The sequence below is a fragment of the Phoenix dactylifera genome, unplaced genomic scaffold, assembly GCF_009389715.1.
Source record: "Phoenix dactylifera cultivar Barhee BC4 unplaced genomic scaffold, palm_55x_up_171113_PBpolish2nd_filt_p 001002F, whole genome shotgun sequence".
NCBI classification, from domain to species: domain Eukaryota; kingdom Viridiplantae; phylum Streptophyta; class Magnoliopsida; order Arecales; family Arecaceae; genus Phoenix; species Phoenix dactylifera.
This window is the reverse complement of record NW_024068356.1, coordinates 132,424-140,472: the sequence shown is the minus strand read 5'-3', so window position 1 is coordinate 140,472 and position 8,049 is coordinate 132,424.

The window sequence follows — 8,049 nt, the reverse complement described above, 5'->3', positions numbered from 1 at the left end:
TGATTTGGATCCGTTCTATCCCGTCTGCACATCCTGACAATGTATCTGTTAGGATCAGAGTCGACTCGTGCGATCTGGAGTCGACTCGGCTGTTACTGAAGTTGACTCACGCTTTACTGGAGACGACTTGTCTACTGTTCCAGATTTGAATTAAAGTGCATGCCTCATCCCGGGGTCGACTCTGACCAGACTGGAATCGATTCGCCAATAGCTGGAGACGACTCGGGCACTTAGGGGTTGGCTCGTTCTCAGAGTTCTAGAAACTCAACTTTCTGTTTTTCTTCCTCGAGTCGACTCGGGTTTACTTGGAGTCGACTCGGCTGTCTTGAGAGGCGACTCGAGATCTTCGGAAGATGTCTCGTTCTCAGAGACCGCAAAAACTGATTCTCTGTCTTTTGAGCTGTTCTGCATCGGAGTCGACTCGGGCCTTGTTGGAATCGACTGGCTAACTTAAGGGTCGACTCTGAAACACTTGGAGTCGACTCGTTCACAAGGTCTCCAAAACTGAATCTCTGCCTTTCAGACTGCTTTCCTCTGGGAGTCAACTCAGATAAACTGGGAGTCAACTCGGCTGATGTGGGAGACGACTCGAAGTCTTCACGAGTCGGCTCGCTGACAGGTTCTCAAAAAAACTAACGTTCTGTCTTTTTGTCAGCTTTGCCATGGAGTCGACTCGAAACCATCTGGAGTCGACTCGCCAAGCATCAGAGTCGACTCGCAACCTTCTGGAGTCGACTCGGTAACAGAGTCTAAAATTCATCGTTCTGTCTTTCTGTCTGTTACTCTTTGGAGTCGACTTGGGACCATCTGGAGTCGACTCGGCAAGCATCGGAGTCGACTCTCAACCTTTTGGAGTCGACTCATTAACAGGGTCTAAAACCCATCGTTTTGTCTTTCCGTCTGTTCTCAGTCGGAGTCGACTCGAAGAGTTCCGGAGTCGACTCGAGGTTGTGCCAAAAACTCGAAGTGTGCAGGAGTCGACTCACAAGATTCAGGAGTCGACTCGTGATGCAGACTTTGGTTCAAATAGAGTTCAATACTCAACCAAACTATTTTGAACCAAAACTCAAGATACTTAGACAGAAATTCATAAAGATTTACCTGAAATACTAGATTGAATTCATTAGAATAACATAAGATATACTCCAATGCTTTGAGCTCATCAAAATCAATTAGGAAATACTCAATCACTCCACACACATGACTAACTAAATCACCATAAGAAATGTCCATATATTAGATAGCTTCAGCATAAGATTTTTCTGTATAATTTGATTTTTCAATATGAATTTCTATTACCGAATCAATTGTAGGATCTTTTGTCTCTTCCTAAGCAACTACAACATTAATTGCTTCTTCAATCATAATCTCTTCTAAACTTGATACAACATGCATGTGATCAAGCTCCTCTCGCTTATGATCTTCTACATGATTGATCTTTGAGCTGATCAACTTTATTATATTTTTTTAAAATTTGATCTAGTTTGTAACTAACCAAGCTCTTCCTGCTTTAAAACTTTATCTTTAAACCAATTTTGTTCTTCTTTTGGACTTTCAGAAAAGTCTAGAGCCAAAATCCACTCTTTAAGCAACTTTTATTTGTGATGTCTCATCTTGCTAGAACCTAAGTGGATAGCCGCAAAAATATCTCATGCTTTCTTTGGCTTTTATATATCCTAGATCTGAAGATAATTTTTTTATCAACCGAAACATGAGTAATTTACATCACCTTCCTAGATTTCATATTCCACTTCTTTTGCAATGTCGTGTTGAGAATATCTATTAGCTTTATCTTTGACTTATCCAAGATATCCCACAAATCTTGTTCTATCAAATAGGACTTGACAATAGCCTTCCAAATTGGATAACAAGTGTTATTCAACTTGCGAAGAGAAGTAGTAGTAGCAAAAGCAACTATATTGATGTTGGTGAGATCAGGCATATTGAACCCATTGAGAAAGATGGTAGTAGTATCAGTCATGATGATTTATCTCTTAAATCATCAAATAAAAGTCCACATGCTTGTACTGCCGCATAGCAAATTACTAGAAGCTCTTAAACCATGCTGAGCTACAAGTATCCGAACTATCAATATTCAATTCACCAATCCAAAAAACTATGCTCTGAATATATTTGATCGAAGCTGCAAACCACTTGACCACTCTCCAATCTCGCTCTAATACCATGTAGAATGTCATGCTACCAGAAGTAGATCAATTTTGCTTGTCTAGAATCCAAAACAAACACCAAACATCAAACAAATATTTGTAGAGAATTTCAAGAAGAAAATAATAGTGGAACAGAAAAAAATTAGGAAAGAAAAATAAATTTACTCTAGACAAAGTATAGGTTTACGTAACTCTCTCCTCCTATTTTTATTCAACATTCTCCCCTCTAAAATACAAAAATATCAATATCACACTTCAACTAAAAAACAAACTCTAATATATTAAGCCTAAGAGTCAACTTAACTTAAAGTGAACTAGCACTAAAAGGTAAACTATTCCAACTAATGTTGAAATAGAAAACAAAGATAAACTAGGAATAGAATCCTAGTATAAGTAGGATAAGCAATAGACTTCCAACAATAACAACCCAAAACATAGTTTTCAATGAAAATAATTATTCAAAAGTAGTTTTTCAAGAAGGAAACTATGTGGACCTCTCTCTATAAATATTGGAGGAGTCTATCAAATGGCATCTTTTTCAACACGCAACATTGAATGCTAAAAATTATTTAATATCCACATCACATGGCCTTTTACACCTTTGTCTTGTAATGTTTTTTTTTTTTTTTTGATAACTTATAGGTTAAATTTTTTTACTTGTTGTAATATTTTTTCTATTGTATCTTTAGATTCTTTTAGATCACTTTATATATAGTTTTATGATCCTTCAATGGATTTATCTACTGATGTTGATTTAGATGATAATTATTTGAACATATGCTTGGATCATGATGAAGGATCTTTGTGAAGAGGATAACGGTTTACCGATCAAATAATAGAAAGCTTTAAGAATCAAATTAAGGCTATTGTCATGATGCAATAGCTGGATTACAAGGTGAATTTTATGTCCTCTTCAATAGGACAAGATAAATAACCCATTAATATAATTTAACTAGTAGCAAACATCAACCAACGATCAAAAAAAAATTAATTGCCTCAACATTGATTAATCTATAAGTATTCCTTTTTTTCTTGATATTAAACAAAATTTTAATAATAAAAATGTGGAAAGCTTGACATTATATTTTCATATGGTTAGCTTTATAAATCAAATACTAGCAACTTATGATTCACTAAATGAGTAATAAATTGAACTAGCCTACAACAGCAACATATAATTTCCAAGATACCTTGTCATAATCTCCTCCATTTTGACAAAATTTTTGCTTACAAGGGGCCCACCTCCAAAGCATATGGTCTTCTACTTGCACTTGGGGATTGTATTTCTACTGACATGGTTTAATCATAAGGATTTGACATTATATGTGATATATTATTGTTAGAGAAGAAAATAATGATTATAATTTTCTAATATTGCGTTTTGGATATTCATTCTTCATATAAAAAATCAAGACTTTTTTTTCAAATATGATTGTCCAAATCTAGGAGCGGAGTCTAGATTCAACTTTTAGGAGGGCCAATGTGTAAGAACAGATTGTCCATTTTATTAGTATTTTGGTTTTAACTTTTGTTCTATACCCAATCCATTGAAGAACTAGATTGGGTGGTGATTGGCCCGGGTACCTATTAGATATTGAGCACAATCTCTTGAAGAGTTGATCAAGGTAAAAATAGTATGTGCTTTAAGAATCTTATTAATGAAACATTTAAAACATATTATAAATAATAAATCATGAACAATAAGCACTTGATGATTAATTATGTAGCAATGATTATCTAAAAATAGAAAAGATGCACTTTATGACAATTCATTCATTAGCTTTCATTCTTTTTGCTTCTCCAAGTTTTAGAATAAAGTTTCATATGCTAAGGGTTTGGAAATTGAAGGATCAAAATAATATTATGTATGTATGTAGATGGTGAACCAGTAATTATGTAGGTTTAGGTCAATTTTAGGATAAGGGTGAAACTAGGTCGATGTAGATCGGATAGCAGTATATCCATATTCATATTTATTTTATTTGACGGATATAGAAACAGATATGGATATTAGTCGAATGCAAAAATTCATATTCGTATTTATTTTAAATGGATACTGACATAAATCAAATACTAAAGTAAGGGCATAAATATGGATATAAGTCGGATAATTAAATTTTATGACTGTAGAATTAAAGATATTACTAAATGGATGAAAAATCAAGTTAATAATATGTTAATATGGTCATATATTTTTTTAAAAGTTTATGAGTATTATATAAAATTAAATAGGATTAGAAATAAAGTTGGATATTCAGATACAGATCAAGTAGTTGTCTATCCGTATCCATATACGTTTGTCTTTAGTGGATATAGATATGGATAAAGGATATTAGTCAGATGCTCCAATTTATATCGATATTCGGATATATTTGGATACAAAAATGGATTTGGATGGATATGAACTGATCCACTTTCACTCTTAGTTTAGGATATGTTAGGTCTAAAAACGTCAAACCTAGAATCGAACCAAAAGTTTGAATGGGTTTGACTTTGGGCCCATACTCAACCTATTCACTTTCAAATTTGGGTTGCATTTGGTGGCATGAAAAAATTAGATTTTTTGACAAGCATATTTTTTTTCTTTTAATTTTTTCACATCCGAAAAAGGTTTTCCAAATCTAGAGACGCTATGACCTCCATCTCCCTCCTCCAAAAACAAGCTGCCTTATATATCATGGAAAATGCTTTAAATAGGCCTTTGAGTTGTTTGGCCGACAACTCCACAGTATCTACCCCATATATGGTGCACTAGTCATGCTTATAACACCAATTTATCTTTAACATGTGACTGAATGAACTTGTTGGGCGCATATTAGTGTCTTTCTATAGCATTACACCCACGGTTGATCAATTTCACCTTCTAAAAGATTGTAAAAGTTAGTTATATGATGTGTTTTAGATTTTTTTTTTTATTCTTTTGGTTGAAAAAGACCTCAGGCAATGGAATACGTAATGAAGGGGTAGCCCTCTCCCAAATATCCCTGACCTCCAAATTCTAATAAAAGCAAAATTCAATCCGAGGTCCTTTGATACAACTGCCAAAGACTTCATCAGCTCGATATGCTAGCACTTTTGGTTTGGATGTCATGAGAAGCAACATTTGAGTAATTGTAGGGCTGGCAAATCCACAATATCAATCTATATGTGTGGCACATTACTCTTGCTTGTAACACTAATCCAGCTTTGGTATGTGGCTAAATGAACTTGTCGGGTGCACATAACTTGCTTTCTAAAGCATTACTCATTATAGATCATCTCCATATTCTAATTCTAGAGGATTGTTAAATTTTGTTGATGATGTGTTTTAGTTTTTTTTTTAATAAAAAAGAAACCTTAGGTAATGGGCTAAATGATAGAGGGTAACCCTCTTCCAAATATCCCTAAAACCCCCAAATCTTAGTGAAGACGGGATGTAATTTGAGATCCTTTGATGCAACTGCCAAAGTCTTTATTAGCTCAATAAGCTAGCACCTTTGGTTTGGATGTTATGAGAAGCAACATTTGAATAACCATGTTGCATATTTGGCAACTCCATGGTACCTACCCTCCATATATGGTGCGCTAATCTTGTTTGTAAAAATAATCATATTTGATACATAGCTAAATTAAACATGTGGTGAACATAATTATCTTTCCATTGCATTACTCCTATATCATCTCACTATAGATCAATTCCATCTTCTATAAGATTGTTAAAGTTTGTTAGACAATGTGTTTTAGATTTTTTTGAAAAATACATAGACACCTCCTCAACTTAGGACCATTTTCACTTGTTACCACTTGAGTTTAGAAAGTTTCAAATAGGTTCCTAGAGCTAGTTATGTAGTTTATTGTGGTCTCGCCATCTATCTTTATTTTTCTAGAATGATGAGATTGTATCATGTGATGGTCATGTGAGACTTTCGAACTAGAATACTCTTGTTTTGGTGGCCCTTTCTAACGGTTCTATCTGTATGGTGTCAATCCAAATGAAGTGAGGGTCTACAAGTGCTGACAAAGAATATGATCCTTTTTCCCATGGAAGCAGGCCATTCAAGCTCAATCTTCAATTCCTCTTCAAACTAGGCCTTCATTCCTCTTCTAGCCATTCGATATCCCCAATGCTCTTTCTCCCTTTGATTACTATCACATCACTGCCCTCACCAATCAATACATTGTAGGGCTTGTAATCGAGATCTCCATATTCTTCTCATACACCCCTGCATGTACCATTATGATCGTGTTTGCTTGCATTATTGTTCGAAGTGAAAATGATCGCATCCTCGATTATTGTGAAGTTTCCATCCTATTTGCCGCTAGTATCACCACCATCATTTGATTATTATCCCACTAGTCATCCCTATCCTTACCATCATTGCTGCTCTTGAATAGCCTCCGTTCCCTTCTACAGACCCATGCTAGGAACCCTCTGGAGAGAGTAACTACATGCAGTGCCTCCTTAGTCATTGGGGCCCTGAACAATTGACCAAGGAGAGGGCGTTGCTTGCATACATGGAGGCAGCAGCTCAAGACTTGACCAAGGAGGGCTTAAGTTGCCCCGCGCGTCGGTGAGGCCTTCAAAGTAGGTGGCCTTGTTGGTGAGCACGAAATTGGTGAGGTTGCAATCACCGATGATAAGGGTGGTGATAAACTTCTTGAGGAAGGAGAGTATGATATGGTGTAGGTTGTGGCAATCTTGGAGGGAGCCTTTCTAGGACTTGACAAGGTTGGGGTTGAGCATGATAGAGGAGAGCTTGGTGGCGGTGGAGGTGGTAGACTAGATGGAGTGGAGGGTGAAGGTGAGGATAGAGGGTTGATAGAGATGGAGATGGAGAGCTTTTGGGATTCTAAATAGGAGGCGGGCTAGGGGGTGGAGTGGAAGGTAGAATGGATGTTTTTGATATTTAGAGAGGAGAAGGTGTTGGAAGAGGGGGAGATGGTGGGAGTGAGGAGGGGTGAAAAGAGAAAAGAGAGGTTAGATAGAGACCTAGCTTGAAGAGAAATCGAAGAAGTTAGGTGATATAAACAAGTATAGTAGATGGACAACTGAGATAGAGAGGGGTTGGATGTGGAGGAACCTGGGCTATTAGATGTGGAGAGGGGGTTGGGATGGTTTGCCATTGAGCAAATCATTACCAAACAGGGCCTAGCATGCAATAATGATAAGGCAAAGCTGTTTTTTATGATTTTGTCTTAATAGTGTTGGATATTGGATGGGACTTTGGGCCATATTGAATCACTTAACTAACTTTAGAAACTTATTTGAAAATTTTTAAACACAAGGGGTACCGGGTAAAAATAGTTCAAAGTTGAAGGGGTGTGCAAATAATTCTTTTTTATTGAAAAGGACCCTTAGGTGGGGCTACAAAATAGATGCTAGCTCTCTCTTTGATATCCCTAAGCCCTCAAATCTTGTTGAAGGTGTTAATGTAGCCCAAATTTAACACCCAATCACGGCTTCTATTTGGAAGCTCTTGAAGTCCAATTGTAGCGGGATCGTGATTCCTCTTCTATATAAATAGGAATAGAGGACATAGGTCCGTATCTTCATCTCAGATACCCTATTCTACTATTCAACTCTTTAGGCTTTTTTTCACTCGTTTGTTCTCAAAATTCTGTCTGGTTTAAGCAACGAAGGACCCTCGACCAAATCAACTCCAGAGATTTCCAACCTCCTTTGCTCTTCTTTTCGTGTGCAGATCGGAGCCCTTCTTCTTGAAGAAGATCCCGATCTTTATTAGCCTTAGATCAGATTTTAGTGGCAACATGCATGATTCAGTCTGAGGCCTTTGATATAGCTGCCAAAGACTTTATGAGCACGATAAACTAGCACCTTTGTCTTTAGATGTCATGAGAAGCGATATTTAAATAACCACGTTGCTAACACAATCACCCTCAA